Source organism: Balaenoptera physalus (genome assembly GCF_965194825.1).
Source record: "Balaenoptera physalus genome assembly, chromosome: 2".
NCBI lineage: Eukaryota > Metazoa > Chordata > Mammalia > Artiodactyla > Balaenopteridae > Balaenoptera > Balaenoptera physalus.
The window spans coordinates 117,786,857-117,805,701 of record NC_138883.1 but is presented as its reverse complement, the minus strand read 5'-3'; the positions used below and the strand labels follow the sequence as shown (position 1 = coordinate 117,805,701).

At 49.9% G+C, this 18,845-nt stretch overlaps 1 long non-coding RNA gene across 1 annotated transcript; it reads left to right on the top strand.

Moving 5' to 3' along the window:
• Nucleotides 1-1,611: 1,611 nt before the first annotated feature.
• LOC309651630 lies at nucleotides 1,612-3,038 on the top strand. Its single transcript, XR_014258264.1, has 2 exons — nucleotides 1,612-2,079; nucleotides 2,386-3,038. It is a non-coding gene; the product is annotated as an uncharacterized lncRNA (long non-coding RNA).
• The last annotated feature ends 15,807 nt before the right edge of the window (nucleotides 3,039-18,845 follow it).

Sequence of the window (18,845 nt, the reverse complement as noted above, 5' to 3'; positions counted from 1 at the left end):
GTGCTGATACCCCTGCTGGGCACAGTCACAGGCGGCCAAGTCCCCCCAGGAATGCCTCTGCCACCCCAGCTTTGAATATGAGGGGAAGACATTCCAGGTACCCTCTGTGATCCCACCATGGACCCTGGAGTCACCTTGTCCACGATGTCCCTGCTGGCAGAAAGTGACCTTCCTGCTTGCTAGCTGGTGACCTTAGGCAAGTCGTGAACTGTTAGCTCCCTCATCTGTAAAATGGGGATCATGATAGTAGCTACCTCATGTTGGGTGGAAGATTCAAGTTAATAATAATATTGTTATCAGACATATAAAGTTAATAGACATAAAGGGCTTGTAATTCTGCCAGGCACTCGGTTAGCACAATATAAAGGTTTGTTAAATAAATAAGAACCTCGGGGCTTCCCTAGTGGCTCAGGGTTAAGAATCCGCCTGCCAATGCAGGGGACACGGGTTCGAGCCCTGGTCCGGGAAGATCCCACATGCCGCGGAGGAACTAAGCCCATGCACCACAACTACTGAGCCTGCGCTTTAGAGCCCATGAGCCACAACTACTGAGCCCACGTGCCACAGCTACTGAAGCCCTCGCGCCTAGAGCCCATGGTCCGCAAGAAGAGAAGCCACCGCAATGAGAAGCCCACTCACCGCAACGAAGAGTAGCCCCGGCTCGCCGCAACTAGAGAAAGCCCACACGCAGCAACAAAGACCCAATGCAGCCAAAAATAAATAAATTTATTAATAATAAATAAATAAATAAGAGCCTGCCGGGATGTTCATAGGGCAGAGGCTGAGACCCGACTGCAGGCATCAGGGTCTTTGTGATTGAAATTATTACTCCTTGCAGAGAGCTCCTCAAAAGACGCAAGCCCAGGCTGAGGAGGGGGATTCAGCAACTTGACATCTTACTCCTCTGTGGGCTCTGACTCTTTTCTCCACCCACATGTGAGTGAGTTCACATCTTGTGAGGTCACAGCTACGGGCCAGCCTGCTCTGACCTGTAATGTATAACATCAGCTAACATTAATGGAGGTCCTACTATGTGTCAGAAGCTGTGCTGAGTGCTTTCCAATCAGTCAGTCATTTCATTTAATCCACACCACAGCCCTATAGGTGGGCACGCTGCTCCTCAGATGAAGAAACTGAGGGTCAGAGAGGTTGAGTAATATGCACAAGATCATACAGCTAGCGAAGAGTGGAGATGGAGTCGGAACCCAGGTCTGCCTGCCACCACAACCCGACCTGATGTTCTTTAAGCCGTGTCACCTGACCTCTCATCAGATTCTTGTCCAGGAATATGTTGTGTAACTCAGGATTGCTGGGGAGGGGTGTTGGGGGAAGTTGGGTGCAAAAGAGAGGGGACAGGTCTGGGCTGCTCCGCCCTACCCAGGGCTTAGCAGCCAAGCAGTGCTCCATTTGATGTCAGCTTGTCCCAAGAGGCTAGAACTCTAGCTGGCCGTCTGGTGGCTGGGGGAAGGCAGAGGGTTGAAAATGGATCCTCTGGAGAATGGGCTGAGGAGACCCTGGGAGGAGGAGCCTGAGGCCCAGTGGAGAGGCAGAGGTAGCGCTTCTGCAGAGGCCCAGATCAGGCGCCGGCATCTAGGCTGCGAGGAAACCCAGGGGAACATGGCCCATCAGAGGCCCTCCCTCCCGGTCCCGCCCACCTACCCCCAGTCATCTGGTCCCTCCTGGGCCCACTTGGCTTCCCCCTCCTGCATCTCCAATGGCAGCAGCTTTGGGGGTGTTGGGGGGAGAGCACTCTCCCCTGGGGCCCTGACACTGCACTAGGTTGTTGTTTATGAGGAGGAAACAAGGCTGACTGCATTCGGAGCCTCTCAACACTCACTGCTGTCGGAGCCGGGACAGGGAACCCCGGGGGTCACAGGTGGGGTGGGGGCTCAAGGGGTGTGCGTTCGTGAGCGTGAACACGTGAGTGTGTTCACAGGTGTGCTCGCTCCGGGGCTGATAGAGCAACACTTGTGGGGCAGGCTCTGGGCTGCGAGATGGGACCCCGGGTGGAGCAGGCTGGTCCGTGGCCTCCTGGAGCTCCTGAAGTTTGCAGTGCACAGAGAGACTACCTGCCGCCTGGTGAGTACCAAAGAGGCAGTGAGCGTGGCCGGGACTGGCACCGGGGGAGGGGCTCCTAACCCAGCCTGCCGGGCAGGAAGGCTCTCTGGAGGAACCGATGAGTCCTGCCTGAGGAAGGAAGGTGGAAAGAGCATTTCAGGCAAGGGGGCAGCGTGTGAGAAGTCCCAGAGGCCCAGAAGGAGACATGGGTTTGCCACCTGCCAGGATTTCTGTGTGCTTAGAGGGGAGAAGATGGAGTTATAAGCGGGGGAGGGGGGTGGTTGGACAGAGGCCGATTGTAAGAGGCCTAAGCAATGCACCTGGAAGCTTGGGTTTTCAGCTGAAGACAATACGGAGCCACCGACGGGAGTCATCTGATCCGACTGACCTTTAGAAGATCACTCAGGGACCAGCTGACACCCTATCCAGCCCTCCAGAGTCCCAGCTCAAGCCCCTAGGCATCACAGTGGGTTGGCCTATATTAATCTGCATCCTGGATTAGCGGGTATGCGGGGCCAAAGCGTGAGCATGCTCACAGCCATGGGACTCAGGGCACAATACAGATCTGCTATTCAACCAGATTTCTTGCTGGCAATGGATCTCCTCCCCATTCTACAGATGGCTACGTTAGAAATGCAATGGGGTAAAGATGATTACATATCAGAAAATCAGTCCGTGTAATTAATCATGTCAGTTACCAGAAGGGGACAAGTTATGTGACAATCTTAACAGACACCAAAAACGCATTTGATAAAATTGAACATCCATTCTGATGAACAGTCTTAGTATAATAAAAATAAAAGAACACTTCCTTGACATAATAAAAACTGTCCGTCTGCAACCAACAGTCAACATCATGCTTAGCAATAAAACACCAGCAAGAGGTATTCATATTTAAGTCAGAGGGGGACAAGAATGCCTGTTATTACCACCATTAGTTTACATTGTTCTGGAAGTTCTAGACAATGTGATAGTACTTTTTTTTTTTTTTTTAATTAATTTGGTTGCACCAGGTCTTATTTATTTATTTATTTTTATATTTATTTTTGGCTGTGTCGGGTCTTCGTTTCTGTGCGAGGGCTTTCTCTAGTTGTGGCAAGCGGGGGCCACTCTTCATCGCGGTGCGCGGGCCTCTCACTATCGCGGCCTCTCCTGTTGCGGAGCACAGGCTCCAGACGCGCAGGCTCAGTAGCTGTGGCTCACGGGCCCAGTTGCTCCGCGGCATGTGGGATCCTCCCAGACCAGGGCTCGAACCCGTGTCCCCTGCATTAGCAGGCAGACTCTCAACCACTGCGCCACGAGGGAAGCCCGTGATAGTACTTTAAAAATAAAAAGCATAACGTTTGGGAAGGAGGGGAAATTGCTATCATTATTTTTTCATGATATGATTGTATATCCAGAAAACTCAAGAGAATCAACTGAAAAACTAATGAGACTATGAAAGAGGTCAGTGAGATGGCCAGAATCAAAATGAATACACTAGCAAAATCCAATTAGAAAACGTAAAAGAAAGAAAAGTCCCCAACGTGGGTTCTTCAGTGACTCCCCACGTCCTGAGAAAATGGAGTGAGGAGGCAGCCCAAGGGCACTCAAAGTTCAGGAATAAGCTCCAAGCAACAGGGACCTGGTGAGGAGGAAAGGAAGATGAAACACAGGGCAGAGCTGGAGAGGTTGGGGAAAGGAGGAGGGGGGTATCCTGGAGCATCTTCCAGGGATGGCAACAGGGATGGCTTGAGCTGGGAGCTTCCCAGCCTTTGGGCCTGGTTCCCAGCAGCCCTGGGACAATGAGACCTAGCAGTTCCCAATGGGTCAGTGAGCCTAGACTCACTTGGGGGCAGGACCTGCCTTCTGGTGGCTCCAGGCTGTGCTGGATATGGACGGGATAGGGGGAGTACAGGCCCTGATGGAGAGTCTTAATCCACCACAGGGCACAGACTCCCAGCAAATGAGATCCCAGCCAAAGGAGTGTTGCTGAACATTTGATGGGCTGATTACAAACTGCTCCTCAGAATTCATTAAAGCAGATTTCCCAAGAGAGCCTGTCCTTGGCAAAGAGACACAGCCAGCCGATGTCCAAGCTCCACCCCAATGCCGGAGGCCCACTACCCAGCTCTCTGGCTCCAGCTTCCTAGCAACGTGGCCCTGTCTTGCTTGGAGTGGCATGATTTCCCTGGAGGCAGCCGGCAGGACTACAGGTGCACGGGCACTGGCTACTTCACTCCCAGGGCCCATCCTCAGAGGGTAAAACTTGTCGATTTCTCTTCCATTTTCCATGGTGTGCATATGGCATGATATGCATGTATGGCTTCTCTCAGATGCTGGGTAATCTCCCAGTTTCCATCACTCACTGTCAGGGAAACCCCTCAGCCAAAGACATGATAGCTGGCCAGCATTTCAGGGTAGCAAATTCTCTTGTCTCCACCCCTTTCTCTTTTGTCCTCACAAGCTCCACCTGCACTAAAAAATAATCACTGCCTCCACCTCCCAGCACTACTGCCCCTGCCCAGGGATGGGACAATGATCTCCCAGGTGAGATGTTGCTATTTAAAAGGAGATTTGGTGCAAAGCAGTGGTGCTTCTTATGGTGGAATTTTAGGCACTGGGACAATGTATAGTGGCATTTTAGTCACTAATTATGTGAGGATCAAATTATTCAGTGCCTGAAAACAGGAAACTAACGAGGGGTAATGTGGTGTTTCGAATCCCTTCTGCAAGCTGTGGTGGCCCAGTGGTATGGAGGTGGGAAGGGCATGAAGGAGGAAACAAACACTTTTTGAGCACCTACTATGTGCTTTACCCATATGTCCCATGAAATCCACTACCATGGGGCACAGGCATTATTTACACCTGGATTTAAACCCTGGTCACTTGGATTCCACAGCCCATGTTCTCAGGCGCTGGCCCCTGGCTGATCCTTAGAAAACCAATCTTTACATGGCAAGCAAGCCCCTGATTCCTCACCAGATGCTAATCTCCTTCTTGCAAACCCACGCCCCTGCTCTATTGCCCACCTACCTCGGTCTCCTCACTTGCCTTGGTGCCTAGAGTTACCCCATGAATGTTTCCTACCCTTCGGATCAGAACTACCCTCCTGTGGATGCTCTGTGACCATCCAGGTCTTCCTGTGAGGGGCCACAATCAGCACCACACCCTCCAAGAAGGGAGCTTTTCAGGCAGGACAAGGGGTGGGGTACAGACAGGAAAGAAGAGCACTGATTTCTTTTGCAGGCTCTGTCTTCGTGCCCCAGCCCCTACCCTTCCTACTTCTGTAAACGCATTGATTATCTAGAGCCCCCTCCCCAAGCCCAGAGTCTGGGAGAAGATTCGGGGGGTGGGTTTGTTTGTCCTAATTTACCAAGGCCCCCTGGCTCCTTGGTCTTGTCACCATGGAAACCTTGCGAGGTCACCAGTATCATTAAAATAGAGGGAAAAAAATCTCTCTCCCAAAGTCAGTGCCCACTTGGTTCCAGTGGCTTTTGTGCAGGAGTGAGGAGGATAGCATGGTGGAGGGGGGGAGACCTAGCCCCATCCTCAGGGATAGATTAACCCCTGATGTCCAGGGTGCTGGCTGCTTAGACATAAGTCTTCTGCCTCCCGGAAGTTTTTCAGGTGTCCTTTCCAGGGAAGAGCGAATCCGGCAGCTTTGAGCACATGCCCAGTGGGCTTCATGCTACACCTGGAGAAGTGGGAAAGGGCTCTTCCCAGGCAGTGCTACTGAGTAAATGCTCATCTAGCAGACTTAGGGAGCTGCTGTTGGGGAAGAGAGAGGAAGCCAGAATTCTGGACCACTGTTTTAGACCCTTCTCTCTCTCAAGGTGAGAGTGGGATTGCCGGTTGGGGCTGACACAGGACTGGAGGGGGTCAGGGGTCCATGGGTTCTAAGGTTGGATCAGGTGCTGCTCCCCTTCACGCCATCTTCCTCCGCTCTGCCAGTGGACCTCAGATGCTTGCTTGCACTCGAGAGGGCCCAGGCCACCTGCTGCTCCCCTTTGAGGCCAGCACTGGGGCCGACAGCCCCAGCCTCACACTCTCCTCTGCAGGCCTACTCTGTCCTGCAGGCTACTCACCTTCAGCCCATCTGCCTCTCAGGATTCAGAAAATCTCTCCATGCTGCCCTCCTGGAGTCCAGATTCCTCCCACCGCCTTCAAGACTCTTCCCAGCACCCACCACCACTGATTTGCTCTTCTACTACCCCCTCTGGCCAGTGGGTCTCCTTGCTGTTCTAGGCACTAGACTCATGCTGCTTCCTTTATTCACATTGTTTCCCATCCCTAAGACAACCTCTCCCTCCCTTTGTACCCATTTAATCCTATATTACATTCTTTATCATCACTTACACCATTTTCACCTTCGTATTTCCATAGCACCCAGCACTACCATCAGGAACTTCTCCAAGACTCTGCCATCACTGCCCTCACCACCACCATCACCACTGGGCTAACTTCACCACCAACACTGCTCTCAGCACCACTGAACTACCACTCCCCTTCTATCATCCGCTCTGCCTCTCACCACCATCCTCACACCTCACCACTTACCACCACTGCCCCAGTGTCAGTGCCACCACCACCATCTCCATCATCAACGCCGCACTCACCATCACCACCACTGTCACCATTGCCATTCTCAGCATCAGCAAAATCATCACCACCGCTAACATCATCACCACCACTACCAGCATAACTGCCATCCCACTGACAGTACCACCACCACCATCTCCATCATTGACATTGTACTCACCATCACCACCACTGTCACCTGTCACCGCACCACATGACCACTCATCATTATCATCACTACAACTGTACTCATCACCTTCACCATCATTTGAAGGGAAATAATGTCTCCCTTCACAAAAATCAATCAATCAATTTCAAATCCTTCAATGGAGGCCTTAGCAGATTCCACATAGGGAGGGGCAGCTGGATCCCATAGCCCCCATTCTTGTTCCCTGAGATTCTTCATCCTTTTGGGAATCTCTCACCAGTTGCCATTGTTGCCACCAAAGTGGCCACAGAGACCCTTTCTTTAATACCTCAGGGTATAACTGAGACAAACCATATCATTTATAGTAAGTAGGACAATAATACAAGCTGTTGAGAGTATAAATTGGCACAAACCTTCTGAAAAGTAATTTAACAATGAAAAAGCCTTTGGGAAGTGCATTGAAGGAAATTTTACTTTGGGACGTCCCTGGTGGCGCAGTGGTTAAGAATCCGCCTACCAGTGCAGGGGACACCGGTTCGATCCCTGGTCCAGGAAGATCCCACCTGCCATGGAGCAACTAAGCCCGTGCGCCTCAACTACTGAGCCTGCGCTCTAGAGCCCGCGAGCCACAACTACTGAAGCCCGCGTGCCTAGAGCCCGTGCTTTGCAACAAGAGAAGCCACCACAGTGAGAAGCCCGTGCACGGCAATGAAGAGTAACCCCCGCTCGCTGCAACTAGAGAAAGCCTGCACGCAGCAACGAAGACCCAACGCAGCCAAAAAAATTTTTTAATAAAATAAATAAATAATAAATAAATAAAATTTTACTTCTAAGAATCTATCCTAAGGAAATAATTAGAAAAATGTGCAAGGATGATGTGTGGGTGTTATAATAGGAAAAACTGGAAAACAGCCTAAATGCATAGCAAAAAAAGAGATGGTTTAAAGAAACCATATAGACTAATAAGCAGCCATTAAAGCAGAAAATATAGATATATCTGTTGACATAAAAATTTTCTGACTCTATATTGTTAATGAACAAAAGCAGGTTTCTTATCAGCATTTGTAGAATAACGCTCAGTCCTAAAAATATACATGTATTCATGAAACAAGGTGAAAATATTTTATCTTAAAAGCTGGCACCAAAATTCTTCTTAGACAGGAAACTGTCTCTGTTTGGAAAAAAATACTTGAGGCAACTGTTTCGACAAATGATGACAGCAGACCACTCAGCGTGAGACAAGGAGATGAATTCATTTGCTCCTGAGGAAGATGGCAGAGAGAGGTGCATTGATCCAGGAAGAAGGGAGAGAGACAGGGAAGCCAGCACGGAGGAGAGAGGCTGAGATGGAGGACACGTGCCGGGAAACTCCCTGGTGGTGTGGGGGAGTGGAGGAAGGCTTTATTTATTTTATTTATTTATTTTTGGCTGTGTTGGGTCTTCGTTGCTGCGCGTGGGCTTTCTCTAGTTGCGGCGAGCGGGGGCTACTCTTCATGGCGGTGCACGGGCTTCTCATGTTGCGGTGGCTTCTCTTGTTGCAGAGCACGGGCTCTAGGCGCACAAGCTTCAGTAGTAGTGGTGCATGGGCTCAGTAGTTGTGGCTCGCGGGCTGTAGAGCGCAGGCTCAGTAGTTGTGGAGCACGGGCATAGCTGCTCCGCGACATGTGGGATCTTCCCGGACCAGGGCTCAAACCCGTGTCCCCTGCATTGGCAGGCGGATTCTTAACCACTGCGCCAACAGGGAAGCCCTGGAGGAAGCCTTTAAGAGCTGGGATCCCTGCCCTTTGCCTGTGGGCTGCAGTATGGGCCATTTCTTCTTCTCCCCCACACCAAATATTTAGTCAAGACTTCTAAGTGCTCAGAGTTTCTGAATGGAATTGAAGAAGGGGCCGAGTTTCAGGTCTGATCTACCCCAAAGTGATCATACACCCAAAGTAAATTATGGGTGGTATATGTATTTTTTAGTTTTGTTTATTTGCCTTTTCTGATTTTCTACAGTCAACATTAAAGAAAAAAAAAAAGTACATTTCAGAAACCACACATTGGGAATACACCACAGGGTCAGATGGAACGAGATCACCTGGGTTATAAACTACAGCCTACACCCTCCCACCACAGACCCCGAGCTGCCTTCACACTGCGGGCACATTCTTGACACCCCCACTCAGGAACAACCATCCAGAGGTCTCAGCACCTTGAATCCTGGTCCCATGACAGTAACCTTCTGGGGAGACACAGGGAAGCCCCACTCCAATGCCTAAGACCCATCTTCTCATTCTGGTCTCTGCTCAGAGGACACACATCTTCCTGCAGGGTTAACAGTAGAAATGATTTCCCTTTTCAGGGTTTGTCCTGCCACTCACAAGGACTTAGACATGTGAGTTTTCACGAGATCTTAAGACAACACAGCAATTCCAACAATGATAAGAAAAGATGCACACACGCGATAGCACGGTGGTCGTCTGGTTTGGTACATGACCACCACCACTGTCATTGTCACCTTCACCACCACCACCACCATAACCTCCAGCCTCCTTTGTATCCGACCAGTGTACACTCATCCAGTTCTGCCTACATTGAGCGTTAGCTTGAGGTGAGTCTGAAAGGACACAAGAAGAAAGTGGGGAAAGTCCATTTTGTCCCCACTTCCTGACATGTCCCTGATCCTCACAAAACCTGTGCAGTTCACTCACTTGGTATTCAATGGAATAATGTAGCTGGTAATGAATTTGTTTTACATTCAGTTGGATAACACTGTTAGTTATGAATTTATAATTTGCACAGGGATAAGGCATTTTTTTCTTCGAGGCGTCAGAGAAGCTGTTGCTTACAAACTTGTAATTTGCCACAGCAAATCCATCTGTAAATGACACTATTGCAAGCTGAAAATCTCCCAGGCACAAGGAATACAGCCTTAGAATTAAACTGTGTGCTTGACAAGAACCTGCTGTTCTGTCCTACCCCAGCCTGGTTGGCCCCTCCCTTCCTCCTGGGTTCAGTCTCAGCTTTGCCCACACAGCCCTCATTCCCTAGCAGCCCAGCACCAAGCCCCTGCTGCTCTCCTTGCCCATCCAGAACGGGGTCAGTAGCCAAGTCAAGGCTGCATAACTCTCTTGGGGAGACTGCAGAGCGGCTCAGCCAGCACGGTCATATCTGGGTCTGGAATGAACATGGAACCCCACTGTCCACCTCTCCTAACTCTCTCTGGGCCTTTGTTTCCCCATTGTTGCTGGGACCCCAATCCCCTTCGAAGTGTTTCCCCCAGATTTATCAGCCAGAGTGTGGATAAGCAGTCTGAGTCTGCTCAGGAAAGTGCCCCCTTAACCAGGATTGAGTCCAGAAAAGGGAGAAGAGGGTGGGTGAGGAACTGACCCAAGGATCCAAAGGGCAGAATTATGTGGGGGCCAGTGATCTGGGATGGCTTAGCCCACAGGCTATATGTGGCCAAACCTCTTTGCCTCAACTATTTCTAGGCTCTTTTTCATGTATTTTATACTTTTTGTCTTATTTCCTTTTGTGCTTCCCTCAATTATTGGCTCAATTATTCTTTTTTTTTTAGTAAAAGTTTCTTTTAAATGTTTAGGTTTCTTTAACTTAGGATGAAAATGAAAAGGAGGCTCAATCCATAGCTGAGCTGAAGAATGAAACTGGTGTTTGGCAGAAAGGCAGAGCTAGAAAAGAATTTGGGGGACTCATCAACAGAGAGTCAAACCCACACGTGTACACAGTACTCCATCCCCATCACATGCCAGATGCTGAGCGAGAAGGCAGGGTCACAGGAACACGTAAGACAGCATGGCCTCTGCTTCAGAGGCTTAGCAGGGAGAAGGGTCATTGCACAAGCAGCTAGGATAAGGTGTGATAACTGCTTGGATAAAAGGAATGTGTGTATGTGTTTTGGGCCCCATGGCAGAGGCACCAAAACTAGTCTAAAAGGGTTTCAGATGAGACCTGCTACTGATAAGCTGTGTGACCTCAAGCAAGTTGCTTAACCACCCTGAACTTCCTCAGTTAGTATTTGCTGAGCATTTGTATTATAGTCAATAACATTCCCTATGTTCTAGTAGGGAATGCAGGTATGACATAATTACAAATAACAGGGGGTATGGGCTAATTTGAGGAAAGGTTCTGGGGAGGCTTTCCTGAGGAGTAAAATTTCAGCCAGGGCCTCGAGGGTGAGCAGGAGTTAGCTGGGTGAAGAAGGGGTTAGAGCACCCCCAGGGTACAGGGAACAGCATGTGTGAAAGTCCAGAGGCACTGTGCGTCCAAGACACTGAAAGGAGGTCAGTGTAACTGAAGGGAAGAGAGTAATGGGAGGTGGGGAGAGAGGGGAGCTGAGAGCTACTGGCCAGACCACCCAGGGACTTGCTGATGTAGTGAGAATTTGGACTTTGGGGAAATGTGAAACACGTGAGGGATTTTAACCCGGGGAATGATATGTCAGACTCAAAGTTTTTTAAGATCCTTGTGGCTGCTGTGCAGCGAATACCTTAGAGAGGACCAGAGAGCACGTGGTAGAAGGTGGATTTCATTGTCTGATGGAAAGATGATGGATGACGGTGCTTCAGACAAAGAGGGTAGCAACAGAGAATATTCAGAAATCAGAAAATATTCAGGAGGCAGAATGAGAAAATAGAGGTGGATTCGACGTGGAGGGTGAGGAGAAGGTATGAAGGATAATTCCCAGAGTTTCTGTAAGAAGAGCTAAGATAGTGGACACAGGCGGAAGAATTGTTTGGGAAATATCCCGAGTTCAGTTTTGAATTTGATGGCCAACTGATGGCCCAGGAGCCAGGAGGATCTACAAGTCTGGAACTTGGAGAGAATCGAGCTGGAGATGCTTATTTGGAATGGGAGCTATACAGGTGGTAACTGCAACCACAAGAGGTGGGTACGACAGAGTGGGAAGAGACAGGGGTGAGAATGAAAAGGACACAGAACTGAGCCCTGAGCAACTCCAGTGTTCAAAGACAGGCAGGGTGGAAAGCAGGCAGAGGAAGCTGAGGGCTAGCGGTGAAAATGCAGCCAGCAGAGATCCAGGAAGGCACGGCGTCCCTGCAGCCCAGGGAAGAGAAAAGAGGTTGTGACTGAACCAATGCAGTGGGAAGACAAGTCAGATCCAGATTGCGGACTGAGCATCTTGGAGGTCACTGGTGACCTCCGCATTTAAAATTTTGTTAGGGGAATAGTGGAGGTAGACTCCAGAATGCAAAGGGAGGCAGAATGAGTGAGAGCTACAGGAGGACAGGCAGGGAATGGGGGCAACTCTTGGGGCCAGTCTGGCTGTGAAAGAGAAGAGATGAGACAGCACCTGGAGAGGGAAGTGGGATCTCACTTTTAAGACGGGAGAGTTTAGAGAGCAAGTTCAAATACTGATGGAAAGGAACCGGAGGGTGGGGGGGGATTGACCTGACCAGAGAGTGAAGAGTAAAGGATAAAGGCCAGCATAAGAACCCCCAGAAGGCAGGAGGGGTACTAACACCACCATTCTCCCATGCTGTTGGCAGACCAATTGGGGATTTTTGTGTGAAAGTACTCTGAAAAATATCATTTTCCTGGAATACTCCAACATCCCATTTTTAGAAGAGGAAGAAGAGGCACAGAGAGGGTATGTGATTGGTCTAAGTCACACAGCAGGGCTCGGCTTACAGGTCTTTCCTGAGGAGAGCAGGATGGAGTGTTAGAGGTTCAGGGGAGGGGTGTGAAGGCTCAGCATGTGTGTTGGGGGGCCACCTGAGCCGTGTGCCATGCCCCTTCTCTCCAGCTTTTCCCATCTCAGGTCACCTTAAAATATTTTGTTTAATAAAAATGTAAAACAACTAAGTACTTTAGAGATTTAAATTCAAAAGCGTACCTTGAGAACTGACTATAGCAGACTCTGCTGGACACCAAGGGCACGGAGGTGTCTGCTCTCCAGTAGTTCATGGTCTAGTGGGAGGGAGTCAGGCTCACAATGACAAAGTAATGTGGCAAGTGCTGGACTTGCTGGGGATGAGGGCTCTTTGGTGGCACAGAGGGGGGGACCTCACACTCTGGAGAATATTTCAGGAGGGAGTAGAAGTTGGCCTGGAGGAGAAGGGTGAGAAAGGAAGCATTCCAGGCAAAGAGGAGAGGAAGTGTAAGGAGGGTAGTGAGGCAAAAGCCGCAAGTAGCTCAGCCTGGCAGAAGCATCAGGAGCAAGAGGTGATAGAGAGGAGCTTGGAGAGACAGGCAAGGGCAAGCTCGTGAAAAGACGTGAATGCCAAACTAAGGGGACCGGACTTGCCTTGTAGGGATGAGGCGCCATGGAGGGTCATAAACAGGTAGATCCAAAAGCCAGTACCAGCAACAGTGGACTCCGCAGGCTAAGTCTAAGGGTTGGCATATCCATTAGTTGGCCATCAGCTGATGCAGGGGCCCATGGGTGCAAGAAAGGACCTGGTCATCCGTAGAGAGACAAAGAAACCTGTCTACATGAGGGTAGAATCCACAGGACTTAGTGACTAACTGGATGTGGGAGAGTGAGAGTCTACGGTGATCTCAACTCTCTGGCTTGCATGGGGCGGGTGGAGGGTCGTGTCATTCTCTGAGATGGGAAAGATAAAAGGGGACACATTCTGGGGGAAAAACAATGGGTTCTGACTTGGGCGCACTGAGTTTGAAGTGCACGCAGGATGGCCTCATGGAAATGTCCAATGGGCAGTTGGCAATATGAGCTGAAGGTTTGGAAAGGTCTCACGTGGAAATAGCAAACTGGAAGGCAAGAACTTCTAGGGAGTGTGAAAGAGCTCCCTTGGCGAAGGTGTATGGAGTGAGAAGAGAGCCTCAGGATCCCACGGATCACCAACGCTTAAGAGACCAGAGGGAGAAGACACTAAGCCAACTGAGAAGCGGGCCTCGGAGAAGTAGGAAGAGAATCCGGAGAAATGAGACATGATGCCATGGAGGAGAGGGTGCCGGGAAGTAGGACGAGCCCCCACAGGGTCGAGTACCACAAAGCCATCGCCTTTGGCAGGGGAGGAAAAGTGTCCGCTGGTCTTAGCAAGATCAGGGTCTTGCTCAGTGAGGGTGATTTCAGCCATGCAAGGCCAACCGCCACCCGGTTACAAGGCTTGAGGGTGATGAGGTGTGAGGAAGAGGAAGCAGCCAGTGTAGAAAGCTCTGAGAACCTTTCCTGAGCTGAGGAGATTACGGTGGGCAGGATGATGATAGAAATGACCCCAGACGTGGCTTCCCCAATGTGAGCCCCACCATTATCCAGACACAGAAGGACTTATGACACCTAGTTGTTCTGAAATGCCCTTTCCTGGGGGACTCAGATACGGACTCTCCTTGACTCGGGGACTTCCTCATGAAAAGTTTGTCTATAGAGTTATACACTCATCCCACCTTTGTGTTCAGAAAATTTCCTGAAGCCACAAATATCAATAATAATAGCTAATTTTTATTGAACACCTACTAAGCCCTGTGCTGAACATGGTACATGGACTGCTTTATTTAGTCTTCAAGACAACTCTCAGGAAGGGATTTACAGAGAAGGGAAACTGAGGCTTGGAAGACTTAGTGAGTCACACGGTTAGCGGAAAAGCTAGCTTATGAGCCAGATCCTTCCAACTCCACTGCCTAAGTGCTAGGTGCTCTATTATCTCTGTCTTCTCTCTCTCTCAAGCCTGAACACACTCACTCTGGCCCTGGCATAGCCTCCCTGGTGCCAGGACCCACTCCTTCTGAGAATCCAGCTTACAGATTGAATCTTTGTTCCCTCCTGAGCTGCATGCCAATCTCAGTCCCGCCCAATCCACCACAATCGAGTGCAGGCTAATAAAAACAGCTACTAGCCCCTGCCTCCTCTACCCTCACCTTGGGGACTGTGTTTGGTGCTTCTTGTTCCTTATCTCATTCCATCCTCAAGTCAACCCTGTAAAGTCACTATTATTTTGCCTATTTTACAGATAAGGAACCTCAAATTCAGAGAGGGCAAGTAACTTGCCCAAGATCACACAGCTAGTGAATGGCAGAGCTGGGACACAAATCCAAGCCTGCCTGATGCAGGTTCCTCCCAAATACCCTACCTCCCTTCCATGGCCACAGTGCAGCAGCTCCCAACCCTCTAGCTTCAGGAACTTTGGACATCCCACCCCATCTGGGAACCCAATCATTTAGTCAATCATCTATTCATTTAGTATTCTCTGAGTGTATTTGTCAGGCTCCTATTTGTTGCATGAGACAAGAACCCAACCAAACAAGCTGGAGCAATAAAGGAACGTATTGGCTCTTACAGATGGATAGGATGTTATTGCAGCTCCCAGGACTAAAAGAAGGACTGCAGGAACAAAGGCCATGAGAGCCCAAATTGGGACTCTCAGCAATGCTGCTATCATGCTCTCTAAATTCCCCTCCCCTCTGTTGCCTTGCCTGGGTCCAACTTTTAGTGGGAAAGATGACTTGTTTGCAGCCTTGGGACTACAGCATCAAGCTTTGTGTCCCAGTGGAAAGAAGGCTTCCTTCTCCACATCCACATATCAATCCCAGGGAAAGAGTCTGATTGGCCCTGCTTGGGAATGTGCTCACCCCTTGGGCCAATCACTGGTGCTGGAAAATGGGGTTCTGTGATTGGTGAAGTCTGGGTCACATGCCTACCTGTTGGCAGTGGGATAGGGATGGGTGGGAGCAGTGGGATAGGGATGGGTGGGAGCAGTGGGCAGTTTAACAGACAGCCCACCAGGACTATGTGACAACAGGGAGGAATTTCCCAAAGGAAAGGGATGCATGAAGTGTGATGATGGAAAACAGGCCAAAGTAAAAGTCACTAGCTGTCACAGTCCACTCCACTCCACTGGTCCATGTGAGAGACAAGGGCAGACACCATCCTGGGAGTTCACAGCCTCACAAGGAAATAAGGCTTACAGACACAAAGCCATTAAAAAGAGTTTATAGCAGCTACCATCTATGGAGTACCTACCAGGTCCCAGGCATTGGGCCAAGTACTTCCATGTGCTCACAATGACCCTGGAAAGTAGGTACTATTATCATCTCTATTTTTCTGAGTCAAAGAGACAGTAGAAAACAACTTTTTTTTTCCTTTTTGGCAAAACAGCCAAAACAGGAAAAAATAAAAATGTTTATGGGCTCCTTATCCCTGTTCAGAGAGGTTAAGTGACTTGCCCAAGGTCACACAGCTAGCACATTAAATGAATACCCTGGGAAACATTTGGTTAAGGTCCAAAAGAGTACTTCTGTTCCTCCCTATTGACTGAAGGGCTAGGGAAAGCTGTCTGGAGGTGGAGGGTAGATCTAAGCAGAGATCTGAAGGATGGGATATCTGGGCAGGTGGCCAGGGAGGCTGGGGGGAAGGGAGAATGGGTCAATCTGTGAATACTAAGGAAGGTGAGCCCGAGTACCCCCTCTCCCTGTGGCAGCCTTTGAGGATTTACAGACAGACCCCTTCTCCTGAGACTCCTCTTCTCCAGCCTTCCCTGACCAGCCTAACTCTTCTTCACAGGACATACACACCAGTCCTCCCTTTCCCCACACATACCTCCTCCATTGTGGCTGCCCTCCTGTGGACATACCCAGTGAAATGGGGTCCTAGACATAGTTTGATCCACACAGAGGACAGAAGAAATGTCACCTCTCTTCTTCTAAACACCATACTTCTATTAACACAACCCGAGATCAATTAGGTATTAAGTAGTCACATCCCATCCTTTCAAACTGGGTTCACTGTCTCCTAACACTCCCAAGTTGAAATATATCTCCCCCATCCTGAACGTGGGCAGATGGTTCCATGGACCTAAGATAAGAAACTCATTTTGTTTTCTCAGGCACAGTCCATTTTTTATTTTGGCAATCTACTAACATCATAGCTTCCGTGAAAGTGATTGGTGGGACTGTATGATTCCACTTATATGAGGTATCTAAACTGGTCAAACTCATAGAGACAAAAAGTAGAATGGTACTAGTTGCTAGGGGGTGGGGGGAGGGGGATGGAGAGTTAATGATTAATGGGCACAGAATTTCAGTTTTGCAAGATGAAAAGAGTTCTGGAGATGGATGGTGGTGATGGTTGCCTAACAACATGAATGCACTTAATGCCAATGAACTGTACACTAGGAGAACAAGTGAAACCGTTAGTACCCATGACACATCACCATCCCTGAAATTCAAGCCCCCTGTGGGTCAACCTCAAACCACCATCCAGCCCCACCTCCCTTGACCCTTCATCTGCCTCTAGTTCAAGATCTTTACTCCCTTGTCATCTGAACTTTTGACAATGTCACCTATACTCACTAATTCCTATTTCTCACCAACCACTCAGCCCTCAGTGCCCAACAACCTGCCTCCTCCCACCTTCTCCCCACCAAAAAAAAACCCCCAAAACCAAAAAAAACAAAAAACAAAAAACCCTGCCCCTGCCACACCACCACTGGCTTCCTAATACCAGGACAATCGATACCTTCCATTCCTTCTCTCACAGCTGCTCTCTGCAGCCTTTGACACTGTGGAGCACTTGCTTCCTCCAAACTCTCTCCTCCTGAGTCTGCATGATGCCCACTCTCCTGGTTCTTCTACTTCCCTGACCACTCCAGCTCCATCTTTCTCAGGGACTATTTTCCAAGTCTCCAGCCTGACCTACTGCTTTTGTTACTGGTCTACACAGACTTCCTGGTTAATTTCAGCCCCTCTAATGATGATTAAAAATATATATATACTCTCAAGCCCAGGCATAGATCGTATACTCAACTGTGTTCAGAATATCTCCACCTGTCCCAGATTAGATGCCTCATCTTCACCCCAGACCTGTTCTTCTAAGTCAGTGGGTAGCACAACCATCTACCTAGTCTCTCAAGCTATAAGCAGAGGCATCCTGAACTCCTACTCCCTCTCCAAGTTCAACCAGTCTCCAAGTCCTCCCATGTTCTACTAAATTATTTCTCAAAACATTGCCTCCTCTCCATCCCTACTGCCATGCAGGCCCCTCCTCTCTCAGCTCGATTCTTGTAATAGCCTCCTAACTGGTCTCCTGCCAGTGTCCTTGCCCCCAGATCCATCATCCTCAAAGCCCCAGAGGGATCTCCTGAGAGGTGAGCAGGACCGGGTTCCTCCCTAACACCATAGCTTCCCTCTACCTCAGGATAAAATCCAAGCTTCTAACCATGGCCTCTGGGTCTCTCAGGATCTGGTCTTCCTCAAATCCACTTTCCACAGATCTGTCAAAATGGTTATCTCTAAAAGGCCACAGTTGGTTCAACCCTCCCGCTCCCCCTCACTTCTGCTTCTGAGCCTCTGCTCTCACCCTCCTCACTGCCTGGAATGCTCACCGACACGTCCCCCACACTGACAGTCACCTGGGTAACTCCTACTTCTCCTTTGAGATTCAGCTCAGGGCTTGTCTCAAGGAGAGCTTGCCAGCCCCTGGCCTGGGTTGCTCCCACCCTCCCCCTCCCCTACCATTGCTTCTGGAACTTGCCTTTGCCCTGCATTTACCGCCCCTGAGTTTACTCAGGAGTGTCCTCACAAGCTGTGAGCTTCCTGAAGTGTTGCTTTTCCTTCTTGAGACGCCAGAGTCTAGCGTGGGGTCTGGTACACGGAAGGTGCTGAATAAATGTTGAGTAAATGGATGAATAACTGAACAAAGTGACCTGTGTCTAATGCATTCCTGTCATGTGCAGAATCTCCAACTCCAGCCCCATCCAGCCCAGAGCCTGGCACACAGTAGGTGCTCAGTAAAGGCTGTCAGTATTCTATTTTCTTAATGAATCTGACTTCAGGCAACGTCTGGGAGTAGTTTGAGGTATGATGGGGGAAGGGGGAGGGCCTGGATGCGGGAAATTTAGCCAAAAGGGAAGCCCGGGGCGCACCGCAGTGGGGGAAGGGGCTTTTGGAAAGGTAGGAAGGAACTGAGTAAGCTCCTAACCCGCTGCCCCTCCGCGCCCCGAGGTCAGCAGGAGTGCGCCCGGGTGAGCCCGCCTCCAGCCCCGCAAGCGCTGGACGTTTCCCAGTCCCCGGGGTGGCGAGACCCCCCGGCTCGCGCGGTCGGTGCTCGGCGCTGGGAGGCGTGTGTGTCGCTTTAAAAGCTCCCTCCCGGCGCGCGGGGCCG